General features: G+C 51.3%; 1 long non-coding RNA gene across 2 annotated transcripts in view; it reads right to left on the reverse strand.

Moving 5' to 3' along the window:
* Window positions 1-426: 426 nt before the first annotated feature.
* Window positions 427-26,384, reverse strand: part of LOC135317092 (uncharacterized) — a 123,005-nt gene continuing 97,047 nt past the window's right edge. Inside the window, exons 2-5 of one of the 2 annotated variants that reach the window (XR_010376205.1) lie at window positions 18,379-18,466; window positions 1,934-2,071; window positions 1,773-1,839; window positions 427-1,069 (exon numbers count right to left, since the gene is read on the reverse strand). This is a non-coding gene — a long non-coding RNA (uncharacterized LOC135317092). Of the gene's footprint in view, window positions 1,070-1,271; window positions 1,840-1,933; window positions 2,072-18,378; window positions 18,467-26,384 lie in introns of those variants that run through there. The other variant, XR_010376204.1, reaches the window with a different exon arrangement.

Below are 26,384 nucleotides of genomic sequence, written 5' to 3' on the forward strand. Positions count from 1 at the left end.
AGAGGTGCTGATCAGCGCCCGGCAGCAGCTTTCGCTTGAGCTTGATCTAATTGTTCCCAAATATCTGAAGAACCGTTTTGCAAAGTTTGCGAAGGGGAAGATCCTTGATTCTTTGCAAACACGATGCTCTTTAGTTCCGATTAACGTTATGATCCTTGCTGCCGAAAGAGCCCATTCATTTCAGTGAGCAAACAAGAGAGGGGAGCAGCAAGGACTCCGGGCTGATAGCCTGCAAATAACGTTTTCCATTTGCTGGGTCTTTCCAGCTTCGAATGGCATTAAAAAAGGCGGGGTGGGGAAAGAAGCATTTTTCAAAACTTGGCTTCTCAATTTATTGCATGGCATCCTGCAGCAAACAGCAAAATGAAATAGGTCCTTGTTATCTCTCCCCCTTCCCCCCCCGCCCCCCGCCCCAAAAGAGACAAGCTGTACAGGAGAAATAGATAATTTCTATCTGCTTTTTTTATATGCTTCATAAAATGCATTGTGCAGGCATGTAAAATATATGTGGCCTGTATAAATATGTTTAAAGACATAATTTTAAAAACGGTCCGCTGGAATTACTTGGGGAACTCCGCAGCAGCATCCCCCGGGGCTGGCGGGGCCCCTTCCACCACGCGACCCATCACAAGCACAGGGTGAGCCCCAGCCCGGCCGCATCCTGCAGCCTCTCCTTTTTCCCCCTCCGCAAGCTCAGCGAAGCACCAGGGCCGGGGCTGGCTCATTCCCAGGCAGCCCCAGGTATGGCACCAACTCAGCAGCTTGGCAAATGAGCTAGTGAAAACTGTTTTATCTATCGATCTATGCACCCTGCCAGCGAGCCAGCAGCAGCGAAGCAGCTGCTCCATCACCGTGCGGAGCCGCGCGGGCTGCTCGGCCGCTTCAGCTCCCCCCGCTCTTCTTCTTCTGGGCAAATAGAGAAACGGGGAGATGAACCCCGCCGCGCATCCCTCGCTCCTCGCATCCCAGCCCGTGAGCCGGGCGTGCTGGCACTGCTTCGCACTGAGGGCGTCCCTGCCGGGACGTGGAGGCGGTCAGAGATGCCGTTTGCAGTTTTCCTCCAGGATTTCTGCACAGGAACAGCAGATGGCTGGGGGGGAAATGGGTCTCCTCCTCTTTGCTACGACCGCTGGAGCTGTTTCCTGGACCAGCTGCCTCCACCCGTGGGAAGGAGCCCCTTCCCACCACAGCACCCACAGAAATGTCCCCTCCATCCCCTGCACCCCTCCTGCAGCCTCCCAGGGGGCACAAGCCACCCACCTTCCCCGCCCAGTGACCCCAATAAGCCATCTTCCCTGGGAGATTTCCAGGGAGGTTCAGGGAGTTGTTCTAAATTACAATATGCAAATAAGAAAGTGGAAGAAAAAGTCTTTTTCGAGCCAAAGTCGAATGGAGAAAATATTGTGCTATGCGAAAGAGATAAGGAGAAGAGCTGTTTATTCCCTCGGTGGCATGAGGCCTGCCTTTGAAGCAGATAAATCTTTGCTGGTAATACAGTACTTAAACCAGAACTGACACCTTTTTATATCAATTGCTGAAAATTGCCTTTGTGAGGCTCTGATATAAAGGCTGCCTTGGCTGTAGCTTGCATACCAATTTGTCTCCAACCTGTTGGTTAACCTGCCTCCTCTGCCCCGCGCCATGCCTCCAGCATCTCCGGCTGCTGACTCCAAGCTTGGGAGCGGCGTGACTCTGAAATGACCCTGGAAGTCTTGGGTTTGCTCCCTTATTCTGCCCCAAAACACCCACTGAATTTTAGAGAAGCATTTCACCTCTTTGGGTGCTGATGCTTCCATCCGTAGCTGCATTTTGTACCCGCCTTGGCAGAGATGCGAGCATCTGCGCGAGGGCGATGGAGGAGGAATAGAGCGTGCGTTAATGTTTGTATACATTTCATCCCTGTGAGCCCCGAGCCCAGCCCCGCTGCACCCACCTCGAGCCATCCCCGGCCCGGCTGTGGCCGAGCAGTCCTCCTTGGGGACACCATCGCATCAACGCGGGGACCGGGGGCTGCAGGACAATGGCAGCCCGTCGAGGCTGGGGCTGCCGAGGCAGAGGGCAACGGCGATTTCTGAAAGGATGGAGAAGCCATAAGGAATTTGATGGCCCAAACTCACCCCGAGACGTGGAGGCTTGGAGCCGAGCCGGCGCGAGCATGGCTCTGACGTGTGATGCGAAAGCTTTTCCATCATGGAAATAATAATCATTTTTAAAAAGCCCTCTGAGCGAAATGGCAGCCACTTGTGGAGCAATCGCTGCCGGGAGCTCTGCCGTACGTATCCCCAGCCGAGGCAGCCGGTGGGTCCCATCCTGCTCTCCCTTTCGCCAGGTTTAAGCCGGCGTAGCTGCACCGTCCTCGCTGGAGCATCCCCTAATTTACACCCAGAAGGAGCAGCGTCGAGACCGGTACGTTTTCACAGCTACCCTGCCCATCCATGGCTTATGCATCTGCTATCGTGCTGTAAAATTAACATAAAGCAGCATACAGCAGAGACGCGTTTAATTTAGATGATTATATGAACTATTGCACAACACAATTTTAAGTGTTACAAGCTTCTGGGAGAAAACACACAAAAAAAATCCCCTCCAAAATCATATAATGGCTGAGAAATCCTGTAACGAACTGCGATCCACAGCATAATAAATAATACAATTAAATGCACTTAATGCCACTAAATACCTGATTTCATTCTGATCAGGGACACGGTTTAGTTCGAGCAGATTTGGAACTTCACACGACTATTGCTGCTGACCGGCTGGGTTGCCTTCTTTTGGGAACGTGGTGGAAAGATATGAATTTCAGACAAAAAAAAAAAAAAAAGCACAAACCAGCTCAGATTGTCATTTTACGTGTCTTTTCAAAGGCAGAGACGACTACTCCGAGGGCTGAGTCTCACACAGGACAGCCTGGAAAGCGCCGAGGACTCGCGCAAAGCCTCGAGGTGCTGCACCGTGCGGGGGGGGCAGGAAGCATTCAGAAGCCGCGGCCACACCGTGCCGTGACAGTAATGAGACATCAATCACACCAACGCGCGGCTGCTAATGCCGCGCACGGGCAGCAAGGCCCCCTTTGAGGTGTCGGAGGAGCAAATGGTAACAAGGCGAGGGGGGCAGCGGAGAGGAGCTTTCTCCATCACGCAGCTCTGGGCGACTATTTCCCCCTGCTCCCTACGGAGGGCGAAGCTGGGGAGGGATTTGGCAGCTCTGCCTTCCCGCCGGTGTCTGTAGACGCTCTCTGGCATCCGAACGGCCACCTCCCCAGATGTGCCGCTGTCGCGGGCTGCTCTGCCACAGCTGGGCCGGCATCCGCCGGTCCCCACGGGGCTGCCGCCGCCTCGGGGCACTCCTGGGGTCTCCGTCGAGGGAAGGGCTGACACGACATCTGATGCTTTATTCATATATAGTATTATTTGTGTTTGAAGGCTGCTTGTTGTAATTGTAATATCATCTTAATTATTTCCCTTATAACTCTTGCCTGACACTGCTCACCTCCAGAAGGGATGATAGTTAAAGATTTGTAAAACCTTCTGAGCCAAATATTCTTTGCTCTCCCCTATGCATGGGCTCAAGACTGAGAGCAGAGAGGTCCTGAATGCCAAAAGCACCAGGCGAAGGAAAGCCATCCTCAGTATGCAAGAACTCTACGCATTTTATTGACTTTCCAGCCCGGGACTGGACCCGCAGCCTTGCTCAATCCCGACCAGCCCCTCTCGCGCTAACCAGCAGCGCAGAGCTGGCGGCCGCCCGCGCAGCATTCCCTGCCCAGCACAAACACCAGCCCAAGCAGAGGGAGGAACCAACCCGCTAACGCTTCTCCGTGATTAACTGCCGTGCTGGTAATTAGCTGAAGGAGGTCAGAGCTTGAACCGTAGCTCGAATAATTTCTGATGAGCCTGATGGTCCTTGTACTTGTAAAACCTTGACAGGGTACAAGCGCGGTGCGGGTGAGTTGACTTACACCCCTGCAGGTTTCCAAGGCAAAGGCAGCATCAGACTGATCGGATTTGATTATTCCAGCTAATATTTTCAGACTCTCTGTTAATTATGATGATTAAAGTTAACTACAGCTGATTAGAATTAGATTTATGAACGGGTGCATCGCGGGAAGCTGGCCGGGGAGGACGGGGGTCACCCGTGCCGAGCCCAACCCTCGCCAGCACAAGGAGCTGCTGAGCCACCCCCACCTCAGGGCTGTGGCTCAGCAGCCGCTGGCGGAGCTTTTCTGTCCCTTCCCCGTATGACCTTGGGCAAATCCTTCCCCGCTCGGCGCTGCGGAGCTCTCAGCGTGTGTGCCCAGCTCTTCGGGCCGCCGAACGGGCACGAGCCGTGCGTGCGGACGCCTGACGGCGGGGGCACACCCCTCCCTTTACACCTCTGGAAGACGCCGTCGCATAAATACCAGTGAGAACTGAGCTGGAAGGACAGCCGAGTGCAAAATGGTGCAAAATAGTTGAAAGCAAGTGATGGTGAACCCGTGCTTGGTGGCTACGGGGCGCAATACCTGCATTGAGAGGAGAGCTCGGAGCAGGAGCCGGAGTTTCCGTGCTTGTGCTGTGGGGTTGCACAACCCGCGATCAAGCATCAGCAGTTGATTTTATCCTGAATTTTCCTAATTTACGTTTCTGCCTCGATTTCCTACTTATGGCAGGGACGTCGCTATTAGGGGCTGGAGGTGGCCACAGCCATGTTCCCTGCCCGGCCGTGGCGTGACAGATAAAGCAGGAGGGGAATAAAGTGCCACAATACTAAAGAGACTGTGACTACGATGCCACAGCGCCGAGGATGCTCTTCCCGCGGCACGTGCCCTGCCTCTCGCGCAGATTTAGGGGCTGTTAGAGGATAGAGGCATGTCAGTGTCATCTGCAGGGACAAAGGACATATGCTGCTAAATAAAGTTGCTATTATCCCCGTGCAGGAGGAGGGAGGGATGGGCGCCTGGGGAGAGGCAAGGAGAGGAAGAGAGATCGAACAGGTAGTAAATTTTCAGAATTGCCCCCAAAAAGCATATATACTAAGTAAATCCAATAGAGCGGGCTGTCTGTCTACATATAATGTATTCCTTATTAATAATGTAGCCATGATAGAGCCTTTTATTGATCTTCAATATATAAATCTAACCTCCCTATGAATAAAAAATGTAATAAGATCTTGGAAATAGACTAAATAATAGCACATGGACCCTAAATGACAGGGATAAATTGCAGCGCTGGGCAAATTGCTAATGGATGGCAGCCTGTGCCGCTTGCCCGGGATCCTGCTCGCGACAGCCAAGAGTTGGGTGATGGTGCCAGCATGAAACATCTTGGCTGTCCCTGAGCACTGAGGGACAGTGGGATGGGGACAGGGCTTCAAGGCTGGTCCCTGCCGCTCAGCTCCCGGGAAACCGGAGCAGGACTCAGAAGGATTCTTAAAAAAAAAAAGGATCGTGTCAGGAATCCCTGCTCTTTTCTGGTCCACCCTTTGCATGGCAGCCACCCAAGTGCCACCACGGTCCCTTTAGGTGCTTATTAGAGATGCTCAGGAGTCAGCGAGTGGAGGCGCAGGCTTTGATGGGTGCTCTGTGCTTGCTCTGGTCCATCCCTCTCTCTCCCCCTCCTGCTATTTGAACACCTCATAGAAAATCCAGCCCAAGCCGCCACGTGTCTCCTGGTTTTGTGTTAAAGCCATAAAGGGGCTGAAGCCGTATATTGGTCTGCGTGTGCTCAGAACTTTGTCTATATTGAGAAAAATAATCCGTTTGCGTTTCTTGGCCCCGTAGCGTGAGAAGCTCCTTGAACACCAACGTCATTTCTCCCCTGAACACCTGGAAGGTGTCACCCAGTTTACCCTTTGCAGCTGCAGAATTGGGCTAATGGGTTTTGCCGCGTCTGTAAAGAGCACGGAGGGATCTCGTAATAGGTCTATCTCCGGATAATATACACCATGATTACTATTCACATGTCACAGTCAAACTTTTTTTACAGCTCTCGCTTTTACTTCGTGAAATAACCCCTTTTAGTGTTTAACTTTGCTCAGAAAGAATTATATCCCCAGAAACACTGGCTGTGCAACTTTCTTAATAGCAGCTGTCAGCATGGTCAGGCATCCTTTGCAGCGAGACGAGAGATGCAATAATAACAACATCAATAATATCTACCTCTGACAGAGTGCTTTTTTCGTCAGTAGATTTCAAAATATTTTAAAAGATGATCCCATTTACAGGATGGAAAGAGCAATACTTGTCGGAAGGAGCCGCAGGCAGGCGAGGGGCCGGGGGGCTTTGCCCTCGGCACCCGTGGTCGCAGGGTGCGCGGGGATCCCTGCTTTCACCCCGAGCACCCGCAGCTGGGGTGCAGAGAGGACCGTGCAAATCCTGGCCCAGAGTGTTAACGTTAACAGATTATTCCCATTAATATGAAGACAATTACACCGGATAACGCAAGGAGCGCAGCTCATTAGCTGGCTGGCAGGGTTGCAGCGCTCGCTGGGGACACGAGTGCGTTAACAGGGATGTTACCAGTGCGTTACTGTATAACTTGTCTGATCGCATTAACCCTGGGCCAGCCCAGGCTGCAAGAGGCACACGGTGCTTTTCCCCCTTCCCCGCTTCGAGCCAGCGTGCTTCCCCACGCCAGCGACCTGCAGCGGGGGTGACAAGCGACACGGCACAGCCCCAGCCATCCCTCAGCGGGGAGAGGGGTGGAGACGGGCTTCAAACAGCCCAGGGATGTGGGAGAGGATGAGAAATCGAGATGACAACAGCGTTTTGGAAAGAGCGCCGGGATGGGGAGGCAAGGCGAGAGGGGAGCCGTGACGCACCCAGACCAACCTTCCTCCCATCTCACCCAAAGCGTTCATGGAGAAGAGCAATGAGCACAAGGGAAACTAGAGAGTATTTATCATGTCTTTGCAAAACAAGTGGATCTTGCTGTGATTGCTGTGGTTATAAAGGGAGTTGCACGGCTGCTGTTAAATCTGTTCATTCACAGCACTGTCATGACAGGCAACATTAGGCTATGGCCATGCCAAACCCCATCGATCAGCCTATCTGCTCCAGACACGAGAAATCCAGAAGCTGCAGGAAAACACAGTATTTTTTGTCTATGGCAAGCACAGACGTACCTGCACTGGCAGGTCTGAGTGTGCCTGAGAGGAGCCGGGGGCTGAAGGACCAGTGAGAGCTGCGGGATGGGACCCAGCAACAGGCTGAGATCCCCAGCTCTGATCTGGCGGTGGCTTTCATCCCCTCCACAGCTCTCCTGCGGTTTTGCAGGGGCGATGGGATGAGCTTCTGCCACAGCCATCGGCGTAAAGCCGTGTTCGACAGCTGCCGTGCTCCATCCCGGCAGGATCCAGCCGCGCTTCGATGCCGGATGATGGATCCCATTGCACAAGGCCTGCTGCGCAGCGTGGTGGCATCCTTTGGGATGCAGTGCAGTATATAAACGTGATGGATGATCACGGCCAATGCATTTGGGTCTACTCACCACAGGACTAGCGTGTGCATGCCATTGCCAAGCGAGCTGCAGAAACATGCTTCGCCGTAGCTACGGGGGGGGGGGGGTTTATTAGCTGAGGAACCCTCTGGATGGTGATATTGCTCCAGAGCCACAATGGTTGCTCTTTGCAACACGCAGCGTTACCTGCTTCGTGCTAAAAATGCCTGAAGTAGGTATCGTTCCTGTGCAGATGGCCCTGGCCAGGGTGGCCTTGCCGTAGCATCTCCAGCAGTTGCTATAGCAGCACGGGTGAAAGGCAGAGATGCCTCGAGTGCGGTACAATGAAGGACAGGATGAGGCAGGGGGGATCTTTGCAAAACACAGAGCTGCCAGCTCAAATATTTAATAAAAACAAGAAAGAACCTGTGTTAGAGCAAAGCACGAAGCTGGTGGAAGGTGAAGAGGAGCAAGGAGGAGGGGAGACACTGCGCTCCCCATGGGATCTGGTGTTCTGAGGTGCTCGGGGGAGGAGGTTGCAGAGAGACCACAAGGGTGATTTTGGAGGGTCTGGGCCTCCCAAGAGAAGAAACACATGCCAGAAAAGCCTGAAAAAAATTCCACATGTCAGAAAAAAGCAACTCTACGGACAAAACCAAGGTCCTCCTTCCAAAAATGTTGGCCGCTACCTGCTGATGCCCCTTTGAGGTGCCACCCAAGATGTCCAACACCCCGCGCCACGAGCTCTGCCGATGTGCTGTGCGTCAGCCAGCCGCCAAGCCCCGACGTGCGGCAGCGGGAGCTGGCTCCCCGCCGAATGGGCCCCCCCGGGGTGGGCAGCAGCGCGCCGCTGGCTCCCCCCCACGCTGCAATCAATAGTGTTTGTTCAGCCCGTGGAGTGACAGCTCATTTCGCGGGACAGGTTGGCTTCACAATTGCTTGTTCAAGAGGAAACCTGACGTGAAACAATAGGCTGGGGGGCTGGGGGGGTGGTTTGGGAGCAAAATAGTGTATTCTAATTCCAGCCTGCGCCTCACTTAGTGCATCTTTTTTCCCCTCTCTCTTCTTTTCTTCCTCATCTTTATTCCCATCTTCCAGCACTCTCAAAGTCACGGCAGCAAGCGGGCAAACCCTTGGCATCAGGAGGGCGAAGGCTTGCCCCCGCGCAGAGCAGCAGGGTGGGGGGAAGGAAGGATCCGGGGTTACGTGTCCCCGCGCGGCACCGCAGGGTTCAGCCGCTGTTGGGAGCACGAGCACCCCGCAGCTCCGTCCCTCCGGCCAGGCAGAGCAGGCAGGGCAGCACCCCGCTCCCTCCGTCACAGGAGCTACCTGCGTGCTTTGGTTTTGCTCTCGCTAAAGTGGCCAATACAGTGCCCAAAGCACAGAGCAGCGGGGGATTCCATTTATGGAGAAGTTCAAGGTCCCTGGATAAAAGATAGCTAATTGCCAAGGGAAACAGCCTGCCCTCCAAGACTTGGAGAAAAACCTTTTTACACGCAGCGGGGGGAAAAAAAAATTAAGATATTGAGCTTTTCTGGAAGCCTTTCTGTGGCTCAGAAATAAAAACCTGAACCCATGGCTTTGCTGTTGCATCTCCTGCTCTGGTTTGCAATGAGACGCCAGCATCCGCTGGCGCTTGGAGCATCCTGCCCTTGGAAAGCCACGGAGGCTTCCCACCGCGAGCAGGGAAAAGGGAAGCAGCAAGGGAGAGCGGTTGCGATTACTGGGCAGATAGCAACAAATATATATGTTAAACACATGGAAATAAGAACAAATAGTAGGGACGAGGAGGCAAATATTGAGCAGGGTCCAGCACTGAGACTAAACAAACAGCGGGAAATGAGAAGCTCGTTGAAACGAGATGAGCAGCGGGAATGCGAAAAACGCTGGGAACTAAACCAGGGAGTGAATCCAGGCAGCGCCGCGCAGCGAGCCCGAGCCCACCACCCGCATCTGGGCTGCCAGCGCCCGCGGGCGCGAAGCGATGCCGGGGCGCAGCGCGGAGGCCATCCCCCTCGCCCCTTTCGCCAGGTTCGGATGCTTAATTCCCCGGCTATGCACGGCTCCAGCCTTGCAAAGACTTAAACACATGCTTAACGCTATGAATAACCCCGTCTAATGTCTTCAGTGAAGCCACCCAGTCCTGCATGGGCGTAAGTGATTGCAGGATCAGAGCTTAATTCTATTGAGCGTTTTGGATACAGCTTGCTTGAAAGACTCTGAACAATAAGTCTGCATTGGCCTCATTACAACCCAGGAATTCAAGAGAGTTCATTCCCTGATTTAAATCAGCGATGTTATTTGAATGAAGCAGGCAATTTAGTTTCAATCCCTTTTCTAGATTTTCCCCCCATTCTGGTTTTATTTTTTTTATCCTCTGACAAAGTAGTATTTATTTCCAGGGGAGTTAAAAAGAGGGGAAGCTGGGTGGGCTGTGCAGGAGGTAACCATGCAACACCTACATTGTCATTACATTTACTGAGTCGGTTCTGCCAGAGGGGAATCACATCCTTAGCAAAAAAAAAAGGCTGTGGCTGTGCGGTGGCTGGTGGGGACACCTGTGGGAAACGATGTCCCTCGGGTCTCGGATGAACGGGGCAGCTCTCGCCAGGAGACCCGGGGCTGGGCAGAAATACCCATCCTGGGGTCGTGGCTTCCAGTAAAGCTGTTAAACTGGGCCAGTTGGCTGGATTTCTCCTTGACTTTTTAATACAAATCAAGTCCCTGATCCTCCAAAGCCTTATGCACCTGCACAACGTTGCACGCTGCGAATAGCCCCGGTGATCCCGAGTGCAGAATGTTAAATAGCCAAGTAAATTTTTGCCAGATCAGAGTCCAAAGCAGGCAACAAAAAGTTAAAGCGTTATTTTTTTCCTTACAGAACAGATTCAAGCGTCAAAGGCTATTTCATCAGCCTCCCAGGAGCTATCGAGTGCTGTATGTCAGAGGTGGGCACACTAGATTTAAACAAAGCATCAGAGCGAAAAAATAAGGCTCGAGGAGACCTCAAAAATATTATTTAGCCCAGTTCGTCCTTCCTCTCTCCCTGTGTCGAGAGCCGTCCCCTCCCGTCCCTCGCCGCAATTGCTAAATTTATCACAATATCCAGCCCCAAACTTCTCTTGCCACAATTTAAGAGCATGATTTCTTATCCTACCTACAGGCGATATGGAAAATAAGCAATTAAGAAATGTGAACGTCAAAGTTGTGACTATTTTTAGTTTGAAATTTAACTAAAAGGAAGGATTTGAACGGGGCTGCTTGTTTTGCCACAGTTTCATCTAACTTCTTAGCCAACTTTAACTTCTTCCTCTTTTCCCCAGTTACTTTTTGAGAGATTAATTTGAAAGACAATGTTAGGGAATAGAAAAGGTGTAAGCGTTTATTTACCAGTCAAATGAAACTACAGGATAAATATTTAGAGACACGAAGAAAAGGAGAATGATAAGCTTTTCAGCTTTTCAGAAGCAGCCACAAAAGATGCACGGAATGAAAACACGCTCACAATAGGAGAATACAGGAAAAGGGGAAAACAATTAGTGCATCAGCCATAAAATAATACCTGTTGCTTTGGCAAAGTTAATGCTACAAGCTATTGTTCCCCAGGGCTTATTCCTTTGAAGACTATTCAGTCACCAGACTAACCTTTCCCTACGAACTGCTCCGTCCTTTTTCTGGGCCAATTCTCCCCCCGAGGGCTGGGCATTGGGGTAAGATGTTGGTAGCTCAGCCCCGGGGGAGGCTCTGCAGAGATTGAGCCCGGCTTCCCGCACCAACATCGGCTTACCACGCGACCTTGCTGCGTCACTTATCTTCATCGCGCAGATGAGGGCTGCGAGAGCGTCGTTGCCCTCCCGCGCAGCCTCTCCTGTTTATTTATAACCCCTTTTATAGGAGGGAGGTGCCGGTTCTTGTTTCGTGCAGTACCTAACACAACGGAGAGCTGATCTGAGTTAGTCCCCTAGATGCTACTAGCACGTAAATAATGGTAAAAATAACCTACACCGAGAGAATCGATAGACTTAGAGCCTAGGGAACCCATTTCAACCCTGAATAAATTCCAGACAGAGTTGCTTTACCAATTGATTGTCCCCACCAAGCAACGCATCCATCACTGGCAGCACTCTCTGATCGCGGATGGAGTTAACCTCCGAGTATTTGCTCCTCTGCTGGGGTGGCTCAGGAGATCCCGGGGACAGGAGAGCTGCTCGGATATGCACAAACACCGAGAGCGAGACCCGCTCCTCGCTGTGCTGTGCATGGGGGCTGCATCGCGACCCACTGGATGCCCAGGGGATGGGCACGGGGATGCTGCGGTGCGGGAGCGAGAGGCTCGGGGCTGCTGCTGGAAGGAGCTCAAGGCTCGGCTGGGACAAAAACCTATCCCAGAAGCACCCGCAGAGCCCGGGGGAGACGGATGCAAAAAATATCAGAGACCTCATGCCTCGCTCAGTGGTTCCGGACCAGCCCCTCCACCGTAGGAGCACTAAATCAAACCCACCGCAGGACTAACAAAATGCCCCCAAAGTTAAGAAAGGAGCAGAGCTGGCTTCGTAGCAACCCAGAAGTAATGACGAAACCAAAACTAGCCCTAACCTGGACGCGTGAATGATCCTGATGTCTCCAGCTCCCTATTTTTCATTTCCTTTGAAAACACAGAGTGTGCACAAAATACATAGAAATGTAATCCGGCTCAGTGACTCAGGTCATTGCATCGTGCATCCGTGGACACCCTTTCAATTTTTTTTGTTTCAAGCATATTGGGTACAAATTGCTGGGGTACGGCCAGCTGCTTAGACTTGGGGAAATTTTACAGCAGGGGCGAAATAGCGAGAGCAGGAAGCAAAGGGAGCTGAGACAGAAAAACTGCTGAAAAGCCTCCTGCACTTGCCAGGAGTATTAACTTAGGATGATGTAGGGGAAACAAGTAAGTGATTTTTGTGTCAGCTACACTGAATCAAACTTGTTCAAATATATGCAGGCATGTGTGCAGTGAAGAATATAACCTATCTCTGGAATGGAAAACAGGCTCTTAGTTGGAAGAGGGTTGGTTTTTTTTATGTTTTGCAAATATGAAGAAAGCTGTGTATAAATTAGATTAGGCGTGATGGGGGAAACACCCGGCCGGGGCTGCTGAGCCGTCCCGAGATGCAGCAGGGTGAGGATGGGGGCAGCGGGGTGGGCAGGGGAGGGAGCCCTGAGCAGAGGTGGCAGCGGGATCAGGGCTGCACCAGGAGAAAGGGAAACCCACCGAGAGCGAGGTGCCGTCCCCGTGAGCAGGAGCCCGGCGGGGACGAGCAGCGGGCACGATGCCCGGGCTTGTCACCTAGCGCATCGCTCGCCCGCACCGCTCAACCCCCCATCGAGGGCACCTAGCACACAGCTTTGCAGCGCTACCAGCTACCGCAGACATTAATTCATTAATATCTGTGACACTCCATGTCCTGGGGGTGATAAAGATGTAAGAAGCATCGATTACAATTATTACTTTCTTTTTATCCTATTACAACCGAATGCGCTGACCGACAGAGGTGAGCTCCGAGCCGAGGCACGCACACCTCTCTAGGGGTGGGAGAGAAAGATTTTTAGTCTAAAAAACTGGCCAAAGCAAGAACTTCTTTCCTGGGCAGATCGATCAGCCACACGACTGAGGCCACTCCTGAGCCCAAATGCAGCTCTGAAGGCTTAGGGACAGGAGAGAGAGCGCACGATGCACCAGTGCAGCCCACACCAACACCAGAGGACCCCGTGGCTCAGGGATGCTTTGTGTCATCCCCCCCAGCCTGGCAGCAGCCCTGAGACCCTTTTTTTGTAGCTTTGTTGTTTTTTTCCTCACCATCCCACAGTGCACCCTGGCCCCCTCCATCCCCTCGCCCAGCTGCACGGTGCCACAGGCAGCCCCATTTCTGGGTGATTTGGGGTGAGCAAGCTCTCACTTCTCTCTCCTATGTGTCTGGGGACCCTGTTGTGCTGCAGTGGAGCAAAGGGAGGGGAAAGGACAGCATTTCTGACCTTCCTTCCCATCCCAGGCATCCAAAGCCCCAGAAGGGAGGCGACCTGCCCTGCTGCTTTGGCTCTCCATCAGCTGAAACGCACGGCTGCTTGTGTCTGTGTCCCTGCACATATAAGCACATGTATTTATGCAGCGCGTAGTGCAATGCAAAGCCAGGAGCGTGGTCATTTCAGGACAGCAGATCAGTTATCTGAAAGTTCCCCTTCTAGCTGATTTTGAGGCTGTGTTATAGATAAGGCTGCCTTGGCCAGGCAGCCAAGCCTGGCACCCTGCGAAGGGCTGCGGGGGGAAGCGCCCGTCTCTGCCGCTTCAGCCACAGCCTGGAAGATGAATGGCAAAGTGCCCGAGTGCTTTCGGGGGGTTTTGGCCCAGCGGTGGGGCATCAGAGCTGCTTCTCCTTTCTGCATGACTGCAGTTTAGCGTCTCCCTCCAGGGCTCTCCTGTAAGAGTCCGTGGCAATGAAAGGGCAGCGGCTGTCCCAGAGGAGCCCTGCAGCCGTCCCGACGCCGCTCATCCCCACGGCGCGCTCTTTATCTTGCAGGACGAGCACATTCATCACCTTCATCTCCTTTCTGGTTGGCTTGCCATGAAATCATCTGAGTGCCTTTTTTTTTTTAAAAAAAAAATAATAATGCATGTGTTTTGCAAATTAATAAACTGAGGGCAATTATTAAGGTGAAGAAATAATTGTGGTGGAAGATTTGAAGCGGAGCAACGTGACCACAGGCGGCAGCTTCTGGGAGGGAAGCCAACAGGGCCTGGCTTTTGCTCCCCAGCAGTTCAATCTCAAGGTTTGCTGTGCTTTCCATACCATGGATGCCTTTCCACTATATGATGCCTCATGGATGCCCATCCTCAAGACTTCTTTTCCATTTACTGGTCTGGTCCCCACCACTAAACACCTCCAAACACAGGGAAAAATCGATTCAGGAGCTGAACTCTGAAGCTCAGGTGAGTATTTCTTACCCTTCCCAGTCTCTGAATCTTTTCTTACCCTTTCCCAGTGCCCCTCTGCTGTCATTTGCTTCAGCAAAGGAAAAACGGGAATTAACGGTCTCCTGCCTGCACAAGCTGCGTTCCCAGGCTCCGGCCCGCGCCCGCCCCAGATGTGCCTGTCGGAGTGGGCAGCAAGCAGAGACCTGCTGGAAATTGCCATTTGGCTTTAAGGAAACTGTCCTCCCATAGCTCACGGGGGGGCTCCGGCTGATTGCTGCCCACTGTGGGATGCCCTGGCTGGAAGGGCATCGCCTGGGTTTGCCCCTCACAGCGATCCCTGCATGAGAAATACATCTCTGCCACGCTCACCAGTGGGTACCGAGTGATGCCGCCTGCCAGGATGATGAAACCAGTCACTCCAGATAAACCTCCACAGGGTGCCAGCGCTCTCCTCTTCCTCACCAACCGGTTTTGGGTTGTTTGGGTTTTTTTTTTTTTAACTTATAGTTGCATGGAAATAAGTCTGGTGTCAGGGAAATGTGTAAGCACGCACTAATTCCAAGCACTTCTTTAAGTGCTCAGCTGAATCAGAGTCATAAAAACATGCTCTGCACTTCAAATACTTGCAGGAGGCTGAAGCTACCCAGAGTCTGGCAGCAAAAAGAGACCCTGGAGGCAGGACAGGATGCTCGGTTATCATAACCCTCCTGGGAACAAGTATCACCCACCCCCCAATCACCTTACAAACACGGGCTGCAGGATGTTGCATGAGCTTTTGCTGGAGCAACACTCCTTTCTGTTGCTAGACACGTCTCCCAGGGGATGGGGGATAATGGGAAGCAGCTCTGAACGGCCACGCTTAACAATAATAGCAGAAAGTTAGGACGAAACATAACCTCGAGGGTTTGCTCAAGAAACAGATGGCTTAATGTTTGTTTGAAGAGCTTTTTGAGTAAAAATAATACTAGTAATAATGTTTAGTCATTAGCAGCACTGTGCATGCGAGGCTCGCAAAGCGCTGAACAGCACGAGTGGGCTAAGCCTGATTTCTGAGCAAAGGCAGGAGGAAAAGCAGGCCAGTCCCGGCAGCAAGGCTCTCGGGCAACCAGCGCCGAAGCAATGCAACCTTCCCTACCCGAGCCTGCAGACCCCCACCCCACCCCGCAGCAAGCAGGGACGGTTCAGGGCTTGCGCTGTGCATCACACCTGGGCCTTCCCCATCCCAGATTATCTGTGACCTTGGGCGAGTCCTGCAGAGCCGCAGCGCCCTTGGGCGCCGGCTGATGCATGAAGGGCCACACCAGCCCAGCCGCCCCCGTGCCGCAAGGAGAAAGTCTCTCTGTTTTCCACGCTTCATCCATCTCAGCCCCCTGGTGAGTCGTGGGGTGCCTGTGGGACCCCCTGCCACACCTGGGCAGCACCCCCCCCCCCCCAACACCAACCCCCCATCCTTCCTCCTAACGAGCTGAATAAAATGCATTTCTACCTCTGTAAGCAATAGCATTAATTTCACAGCCCCTCCCTGAAACGGATCCTTTGGCAACACATGTTTTGCTCCAGCTCCCTTTCCTCGCAGGGAATAACCTTTAAAGAGAGGGGCTGTGGGCTGGAAGAGCAGCTGTATGGCACGCTTGCAACCTGAAGGGTTTGTGGCACGATAGGAAAGGGGGAAAGGGAAAGTGCAAACTGTTTTCTATACTTTTTAATAACATCTCACCATCAGACAAGCCAGTTTTCGTAACAATTACATTTCTAACCCAGCCGCTTAATTGGATTTTGTTTAGCAACTTGCACGACGGAGTCTTTCGACTTGCTGATGTCGTGAGCGGCACCGAGGCAAAGATCGACCGCAGGCTTGGCTGGGAGAGGCGCGATGCTGGGCCGGGATGCTCCCTACTCAAGCTGGGGGTTTATAATCCTTATTTTCTGAAGACCAACATGCAGCTTCATAGCCAAAGGGGGAGTAAAGAAACCCAGAGGTACATGAAAGGGGCCCAGCTCCCATTTTCTTTCAAGGCTTTCCCCAGTAAACAGCAGAATACTTGAGGGGTTTTTTTTGCTTGGGTTTCTTTTCTGCCCGCTCTCTGGGCGATAGTTTCATGAGCATCTGAAATTTATTATCCCTGTAATTCCCTCTGATGGGCGAACACGCAAAGATGGCATTATCGCAGGAAAAAAGCGAAGCGGTCGGGTTCAGAGGGGGTCCCTGCGCCGTGCAGGGACCGCAGGGCTGCGGCTCAGCCGCGGGGCTCAGGGCATCCCACGCTGCCTGGCACGTCTGCGGCCACCATGGATAAACCTCCAAGGGGCTGCCAGCCAGAGCACCTTCCCCTATCACAAAAGTCACTTTGGATTAAAAAGAAAATACATAAATAAATAAAAAAATCCCCAGCAGCAACGTTACGTTTCCTCTTCCCCCACCCTGCCCCCAGTAAGGCAGAAATTATGGCAAGATTGAAAGCAGAGATCCTAATACATTTTCCCTCAGGTGTTCTTAAGCTCTGAAAGGTGCATATGAGGACTTGTTTAACAGAGATAACTGTGACACCATGCCAAATAAATCCAGGCTATAAGAAGAGCTGCTGACACTTAGACAACTTTGAAAAACCTTCTAGTTAGAAACAATTCTGCCAATATGTCATATTTTTGGCGTTCTTCCTCTTTATTGCTGCAGAGAAAGCAAAGGTGCTGTCACTTAAACCCAGTGGTTTGGGTAAGCGTGTGCCTTCCAGGGATGAAAGGAGGGGAAAACACGAAAATATTCCAGTTTTTGTGTGATTTCCTGGCATCCAGGTAGGAAAGTAGCCATCCAGGTGGGAACGGAGTGAGTGCAGAGCCCGTGGGCGCATGCACCGCGGCAGAAGCCAGCTAAAAGGTGAAAACCCACTTATGCCTTTCTGCCCGCAACCTAAACCCAAACTACTTCTCCCAGAAAAAAGGATGGAGGGAGAAAACAGCAGCAAAAACAAGGGCAGGGCTCATCCTGCACGTTCCAGCTCAGCATAAAGCACCAAGGCATCCCGCTCCGGGGTGGGGAGGAAGCATAGAAAGAAGAGATTTATTCCCCCGCCTGCTTTTGCTCCAATTTTGGCTTGGTTACACGGAGCAGCTCCGTGGGTGCAGCTCCCCTTGCACAACTCCTCTGCTGTAGTTACACAGCAGAATTTGCCGCACAGGCACCGTGGAATTATACTCTGGATCCTAATTTTTCAAAACCCAACAGGAACAAACATGCAATTATATAGTTCAGTGATGCAGCACCGTATTGGCAGACGGGGAGGAGACGGAGTCACCGCTTCAGACTCCGGAGAAAGTTTCCCTGCATAATAAGTCAGGCCAGCGGCTTGACTTCTTCCAACCAGGGAGCCCTTGCAATGCCAGCTTTGGCACTGCTCGGAGCACGGAGCCGTGGCCCTTTCTCACGCAGCCGCGTCCCAGAACAGCATACAAGGCAGCCGCTCCACAGTTAATTAAACGTCGTGTAGCATTAAGTGCAACAACAGGCCCGCCGCACTCATCGGAAACGGTGAACGACATTTATTTGATGTGGGCTGGGTTCACTTTGTTCGTAAGCATCGGTGCGGTCCTGCCTGGCCAGACCGAAAATTAAAATTATTTAGTTTACACCAGATGTTCATCACGTCATCTTGCTGACTCAAGTGAGATTGCTTCGACTTAGAACAATCCTGAGATGGATTAAGCCCTATCATTTGGGTTTGCAAAGTCAGAGCTAGTATTGATTTGGACCGGGAGATGTTCTTACCCTAAAAGTATATAAATGGGAGCAGCAGAGCTGAGAAATGCTATGCCTAAAGCTAGGCAATTACTAGTTAAAACCAAGACAAAGCTCATTTTCAGTTGTGCTTGGCTGCCCTGGGGTTGCCATCGCTCTGGGAGTGGGTTTGCGCTCCCGTCCCCAGCTCTGCTTGCCCAGACCACTCTTCCCTGAGCCAGAATATCAAGTCCCCTCGTGCAAACTCAACAAGAAACTTGCAATCAGTTTCTCCGCATCACCTTCTCACTAGAGGGAGGCAGGAGGATGCACACGCATGGCTCGCGCTTCTTTGCCTTTTCTTTTTTTCTCTTCATAGTTTCTAGTGACCTGCAAAGGGAAACCATGGTAGATCATGGAAGAGAAAGAAAAAAAAAAGCCCTGAACAACACAACTCTCTGCTCGGCATTTCCAGCCTGCCTGAACGAAGCAAGTGCCTTGGTTTCCCTGACTAATTGACTCTCAGAGAGTATTGCTGACCTCTTACTTAAGGGCTAGACGCATCATTGCGGCCAGCAAGCACACCCAACCGCGCAGTATTACAGGGGCTGCTCAAGCGTTAAGGCTCCTCTAAATAACCAGCCACCAAATAGAGCTCTTCAGGACATTTGGAAACAAGTGTTTGTTTTTCCTTAATGTTTCCCCCAATATTCACCCTGCATCGAATCCTCCAGGCAAAGAAATCACTGTAGGAACAGTTTTCTCCTTCCCTCATTGTGCCTGATGATTTGTTGTCAGATTAAATATAGCATCCGTTTAATATGAGCTACATTGTCCATGGGAGGATCCCATCCTGGACCTGCGGGAGGTTAGACTGGATGGTCTAATAGAGCTTTAATGTCTCTGCTGTGATCTTCAAATATATTTGCAGTAACCAAGATACAGCAGCAGCTTCTGCGAACACTAAAAAGAGGGGAAAAAAATAAAAGGGGGGGATTTAAGGTAGAGCATCTGTACCCCGAAGACCTGGACAAGGTGAGGGGGGACAGCTGGAAGTCCTTCCTCCCAGCGAGGGGAAGGATACAGGGGTATAGAGGGGTATATCAGGTAATTAATCTGATGGGTTTGACCAAACGAAGGGCTGGAATTAGCAGACAACTGCTCCTATTTCTCCCAGGTGAGGAGCTGGTGCGTGGCCGAAGACCCAAGCGTTGTGAACTATCTGTAGCAAACAATTTATTCATGGACTGAGCTTATTTGCTGCGTGAACCATCAGAGAAAGGACACGGTGTTTTCCTGCCTATCTTTGTGTTTCTCGTACGTATCCCACATCGCGTCCTTGCTTTAGGCTAGTGCCTGGCTCTTTGCGTGCGCAGCATCCCTGGGCTCCTACAGACAGGGAGGGGTTCGTGGTGGAGGCACTTCTCCGGGAGCCGCGTTTCCCCAAGTCCTTTGAGTTTGGCTCAGAAAGTTCCACTAAAAGGCCTGTTCTCACTTTTCCTTCAGGTTTCAGTTAAATCCATCAGAAATCTCCTAATCCTCTTTTAATCCATTTTCATCAGCCCTAGTTAGGGTTTTTATTTATGCCCAATTTATCTCCGCTGCCACAGCCTCCGAATGAGGATGTACGGCATCTGCCCTCGGTTTTTTTTTGTTGTTGTTGTTGATGATGCTTATTTGCCATCACGTTTTCAGTGGAAATCAGCCCATTTATTCATTAACTTTAATACATCCCCTTTGGTGCGCCGCTGCTGTTCAGAGTTTTATCATCACTTACTGGGCCTCTTTCCGCACGTCAAAACTTTATTAAATATGTTTCTAACAGGGTGGAAACATATAAAAGACACTGAATGCTTTTAAATTGTGGCAGTTTTGCATTTTGTTGATACCCTACGCAAGCAATAAGATATGACAGGCAGGCAGTGCTTTCAGAGGCAATTATATCACACTTCAGGAGGCGGCATGGGGAGCGATAATACGGAATGGAAAGGAGATAAAAGAAAACAACTTGCTCTCTCGTTCTCTCACACACATCCACAAACCCACCACCGTCCCACCGGGACCAAGCGAGAGATGAGGGAAGACATCAGAGGTATTATTATGATGATACAAGGCAGGATAAATAGCAGAAAAGAAAAAAAGGTGAAACTCAGCAAAAGATAGTTTAAAGTAATTAACAGAGAGATAATGGCCCAGATCTTGCAATGCCGGAATAAAAGCAGTTTACACCGACGATGCTTTCGAAAGCGGGGAGTGTCTGACTGTGGAGTATCTCCCTATCTTGCTCCTCCGTGACTCAGCCACCACAGAAAATAAGAGGCACAGATTTATCTGTTTATCCACTTAGTGACCCAGTCAACATCGGAAACAAAAATGTCTGTTTATCTACCCATACATCCACATACACTTTTATAACTACCATCCTCCCCTCTGTTTCTCCTTCCCCCTATTCTCTGACACATTCATCATAGAAAACAGGAGAGAAAAGTATGTTTATCTACCCAAAGGGCATGTTTTCATTCACTTTGTTATTCCCCTATGCTTAAAAAGAGGGAGAAAGAAAAAAAAAACAAACCAGCCTTTCTGAGATAAAACATCTTTACAGCCCAGTAAGGAAATGGAAACCTCATGAAATTAAAACTCTCCTTGGAGCCAAAGCAAAGGGGGGACCCAGCTGCTGCAGGCTGGATCCCAGGGCTGGGAGGCTCGAGCCAGGGTGAGCAGAGCTGGCGCTCTCCCTCGGCTGAAATATCACAAAAGAGTTTGAGCTGCAGGAGCGAATACAGGGTACCCGAGGGGATTGGGGAGCCCAGATGTGCTGGACTTGTACGGGGAGCAGGAAAAAAACATCTATGTGTTATGTTTTTTCCACACCAGGGAGGGATGGAGGCTGCAAGAGGGGATAGCAATTGCCACCAAGAGCTGAAGTAGCTCTAACAGTGCTAATTAATCTTCGGTAATGAATTATTACACAACTGCCTCATGGCTTCCCCTGATTTTGGGGTCAGAGATGGGTTTTGTCCCAAAACCAAAGGCTTCTGCTGGGAGGGCGCATGCACAGCCCCAGTGCCTGCGCCTCCCCTGCCTGGCATGCAAGGCTTATTATTAGGTTAATTAAAACCATAAAAGTGAATGCCAATTTGCATTGAACATTTGGGAGCAGATGGCAACAAGTACGGAGCTCCATAAAAGAGAATTGGAAGTTGCGAAGTGTCTCTGGCTCATCTGTGCCGGGGCGCTGGGGGAGAAGCAGGTTGGGGCTGCGGGTCCCTCGCGTCCGAGCCCCCCAGTCCCACAAGCACCAGCGCTGCCAGTAACCCCACGTGTAGCTCCCAGGGGACATCTATGGCTGGAAACTCATTAATTTTTAGAACAAATTAAACCCAAGGCTCTCCTATCGAATGCCCTCTCCCCATACGTGACACCGCAGGGAAGTGATGGGGACGGGAGGTTTCTCAGATCTCCTGGGCTCTCAAACAAAGAGGTTACAGCAAAGTTCATAAATCCTTCAGAGTTAGGGTGAAGCTCTAGCTGATTTCCATTCCGCACAGGAACAATGTGGCATTTGATTATTTCAGCTGTGTTTTGCTCTGAAGAACCCCATTTGGAGCTCTGCATTTTCCGATACAGCTGGGATTTTCAAAATACCCCATGCAGGCGGAAAACTTGCAGCTACCCATCAGAGCTGACATAGGCAGCTGGCAGAAGGCGGCACTCGAAAATGCGCGAGGAAACGAAGTTCAGCTGGATTCATGAATGCCACAAGCAGCAAAACACACCCTGAAACCCCATCTGCCTTAGGCTTGAGCCCCTCTTGCACCCCTCATCGGCGGGGCTGGCAGCCCAGGAGGGTACCCGGGTGTTTTGCCCCATCTCGGAGGTGTGCACACCCCCCCCACAGTGCCAGGAAAACCCCTCGTGAGGCAGAAGTATTGAATGGAAGAAAGACAGCAGGAGAAATGAAGACAAACAGCTTGAGCTCCTTTGTTCCTACTGTACATTCAAGGAAAGAGCAGGCGGTGCTGTTAAGGAGGAAAAATAAGAACCCAAGAACATAAAAAGCTATTACAAGCGACCCAGCGGGTTGCACCGCCGCTCACCCACTCCCGTCCCCTCGAGCGCATCGTGGGTCCCGGGGTACAAGGGGCTGGCAAAGGGACGGTGAAGCAAGGTCCCAGCTGGGGCACCGCGAGGTTGGGTGATTCCCAGGTACCAGGCACCTACTGCACAGTTTGTAGCTGCATCCCCATGAGAAATCCAGGAGCCCTGGGAAGGCACCCGGGGCACTGACAGAGGCATCGGGAAGGGTCAGCCTGGCTGTTTTGGATGGATTATGTCCACACCAGCGGTCAGGCAAGGGAGGCATGCCCAGAGGAGGTATGGCTGGCATGGGAATGGGCTTGGCGTGGCTCCGGGTGCAGGACCCATAGGCGATGCAGGACCTGGGGGAACATTTCTGCAGCGCAGGGAGGGATCGGAGGTATTTTGGAAGATGACTGTGGCAATCTGAGCCGGATCCCAAGTACAAAGTAGGGGTTTATTAGCAGGAGCTGCACTGCAACAGCAAATCCTCCCTCTCCAAACAGCACAACTGCAAGGAACAGCTCCATCCAAATGTTAATGTTTTTTTGTTGTGGTTTAATTTGCGAACTTATTTATCTGGTAGCCTAGAAAGGCTGCCTTGTGCTCGGGATGCTGAGCACAGCCGGTCTGTGCTGCCATGATTAGATGGCTAAGACCCAACCTCAGCAGCTGCTAATCCTGACTATTAATTAGAAGATTTGGGGTAAGAATTCCAGCACAGAGGCTCAGTTAAGCTCGAGCAGTTTCTGCATTTTCTTTCCCCCTCCTCTTCTCTTCCCACAGCCACCCAGCCCCTGCCTGTCGTAATCCCTTGCAAAAGCTACGCTGCCAGCAGGGTCCGACCCTGCCAAGCAAGGACGGCTGGGCACGGGCTCTGATTTTCATCCCTGGAAAGAAAAAGCCAGGAGACTGCCGTGGTGACACAGGGAATTCATTCTAGCCTGAAATGACAGCATCTTCTCCTTGGGCCAGTTCATTAATTTTTATATCGCAGTGGCTCTGAGAGTCTTCAATTGAGGTCAGCGCCTGTTTTATTGGGTGTTGTATATGCACGTTGCAAGACACCGCTCCAGAGTATTTAGGTCTTGCTCAGACCACGTCATGTAGCTGCCTAATCTGGGCTGGGTGATTAGCTTTCTCTGCCAGGGAAAATAGGGGTCATGGCCACCTCCTTGCCCCAGGTTGGGGACCGCTGCCCGGTCTGGCTCCCCAGGCTGTCCCCAGCCTGTCCCCTCTGCTCCGACCTTCTTCTGAGCTGCACTGGCGAGACAGGGCTGTAGGATGCTCTCAGGCATCTGCCAAGCTCCATTTTAACATGCAGAGAGAGGTGGCGTCTTGAAAGCTGGGCAAACACAGCCCAGCGATCGCTGTTCTCCAAATTATTTGTTTGCGCTGAAACCTAATTTGCTTTAATTGTGTTCAGGGCTGCAGTCGTGCCAAACGGTCCCGAGGATGAGTCGGTCGAGCTGTGCCTTGCACCCCTCGCTCAGGGATGGGGAAGAGGATGCAACCTGTGTGTCTGCTGAGCAGTGGGAGAGACCAGAAGAGCTGATGCTCGGCTGTTCTTTTTTTTTTTTTGCATTCCTGCCTGCACAGGAGCTGTTTCCCCTTCCCAAGCAGAGTAGCTGTGATGAAGCCTGTCCCAGCAGAGACACATGCACCTACACACAGTGTAGCTGAGCGAAGGGTGGCGAGTTCTGCTTGGACTGCACCCAAGAAAGGAGTTCAAAGCCATTAACATCTCCGAGAATGAAATATTGATGGCCAGAAAGCTGTTAACAGGAAGAAGAGAATTGGCAACCCTAACACCTGGTATCCTGCCCATTCTGCTTGGGGGAAAAAAAAAAAACCAACCCAACAAAAACCCACAAATCAAGAAGAGGAGGGGGAGGACCGATGAGAGCAAGGTAAAGAGAGCAGCAGTGCCGGGAGGTGAGGGACCCGTGGGCTGATAATGCACAACCAGGCCTGTCTTTTTATTTTTCCCCTCCCCCTTTTGCATTTTATAAACTAAATTGATTTACAGAAGAAAGGAACACTTACCACATTCAAAGTGAGTAGCCTTTTTCTAAAGGACGCAACAGATTTAATTGAATTTCTGAGGGTTTGCTTTCTCCGTTTCCTTTTTTTTTTTGTTGCCCTTCTTCTGTAAATCAGTATATTACATCTGAATGAAAAGCAGGCACGCGTCCAAGCGCGTGCTTCGGAAAGCTGCCATCGCAACCTCCCTGAGCCAGAGGGACGGAGGCAGGACGAGGGATGTGGGAGATGATTTCCCTCGCCTCCGGCAGTCACCCACCGGTGGGACATCTCTCACACCGCTGCTCTTCTCCTTCCCCATCTCCTGGGCACGTCTTGGTATACCTTGTTCATTGTACCTCTTTGACTAGTGCTTGTTTATAGTTGGGTGTTTGCCAGTATCGGTCTTTTCATACCATTTCTCCCTTTTAATGGATTTTTTTTTCTCCCTTCCCTTTTATATTTTTCGACTGAAAAATGCCCCAGAGCTACTCCGCGCTCTGCTCTGGAGGTGCCGACGTTCCGTTTCAGAGACCTGCTGTGATTGAACACCTTCCTCCACGCCCTGCTCTGAGCTCTGCGGAGCTACTTCTGATCCCCCCATGCTGGTGGGGGGCGCTCAGGGTCCCCCCAGGACCAAGCAGGGCTTTTCCCTCCATGTTCCTGCCCCAGCCCGGGTCACGTCTCAGGCCAGTCGCAGACACAAGAGCCCGGCTGGGTAATGCCAGCAAGAAGGTTTGCAGAGCAACTCCCCAGCACCATCCACGCAATGCCCCATCCTTCTCCCCCGAGCACCGCAGAGCCTCCCCCTCTCACCGCTTGGAGAAGTTTCAGCTTTTCCCTCACACTCTGGCATTTCCCCCAGCCCTCCACTGACACATTGACTCGAGGAATTTTTTGAGCAGGAGATAATTAATTCCAAAATGAAACAAACATTTAACCTTGGGTCAAATGAAAGGCTTGAGTCGATCCCAAATGATTTCCTTTTTTTAATCCTTTTCCCCAAATAAGAATAAATTACTTTCACAGAATGGAAAAGAAAAAAAAAAAACCCGTGATTTGCCCATCTCTGCTGCTGAGAAGTGCCAATAGTATTGCTCGAGGAAGAAGAGCCAGGGTGAAGGAGAAAGACAGGAATTCATTTTGTGCATCACTCACGCTAACTACCAGCAGCTTCCCAAACCGGGGGACCAGCGCATCGTCTCAGTGACTTCTGTATTTAGCAGAAATAACCCAATTATTTAGGGGTTTGGGTGTTGGGCGTTTTTTTTGGTGAGGGGAATTCACAGCTTGGGGCAGATTGGACAGGGTTGGGGAAGCTCTGGATTAAGAAATCCATTTTCTCCTCTCCCAGAAAATTCACTCTATTTGCTGCATCTTGGTGCGTGAATAAAGCAATGGAAGAAGAGCCGCTGTTTGGGTCGGGGCAATGCGTGCCCTTGCTGGTAAAAGCATCTGGAGGGGGCTGAAGACACCCCCACATCCCCAGACACCCTCCCTTTCCCCTACGCCACCACACCTACCAAGGAGACGGACAGACGGATCCGTCAGGGCTGGTTTATCTTTAGCTTTCATGACGACACAAGTGGAAGAGGCCTCGTGGTGACATTTCTACCCACCCAGATGGGGAGTGGTGCAAAACCAGCTCCAACGCTGCGTCAGTACCGCGCCAATCGACACACGCACAGCCCCACCATATGCGTGGTCAGGCACTTCTGGGTTTGAAGGCACTGCCAGCAAAAGATATTCTCATTTTGAATACCAGAAGAGTGATTAACAGCCAAAACACAGTGGTTTTTTCACCCATATTTCCTTCTCAGCAAGCACCTACAGGGATGCTTAAGTGCAGCCCTCCCTGTCTGCACACATCAAATCTGTGTGCACACAGACACCAGCACAGAGGCACTGACTTTTAATACATCCCCACGTTATTTGTATAGTGTTATTGAAGCACTAGGACTACGGTCACGTCTGCCCCTTTTTTATACACCAGAAAATTAAATTACACACACACACAGAGTTGTTATCCCCACACGTACACACACACACTTCAATTTGCATTCTGGTTAGGAACAGACTGGTTTCATATTCCTGCAAATATAGCAACCTCTTGGTCTTAATAAATTCATGAGCATTGATTCCTGGGGGTAACAGCATGAATATTATACTAGAAGACACAGTGTTCCTGACCAATGCAAAATATTTC

The sequence above is a fragment of the Phalacrocorax carbo genome, chromosome 24, assembly GCF_963921805.1.
Source record: "Phalacrocorax carbo chromosome 24, bPhaCar2.1, whole genome shotgun sequence".
In the NCBI taxonomy this organism is placed as follows: Eukaryota; Metazoa; Chordata; class Aves; order Suliformes; family Phalacrocoracidae; genus Phalacrocorax; species Phalacrocorax carbo.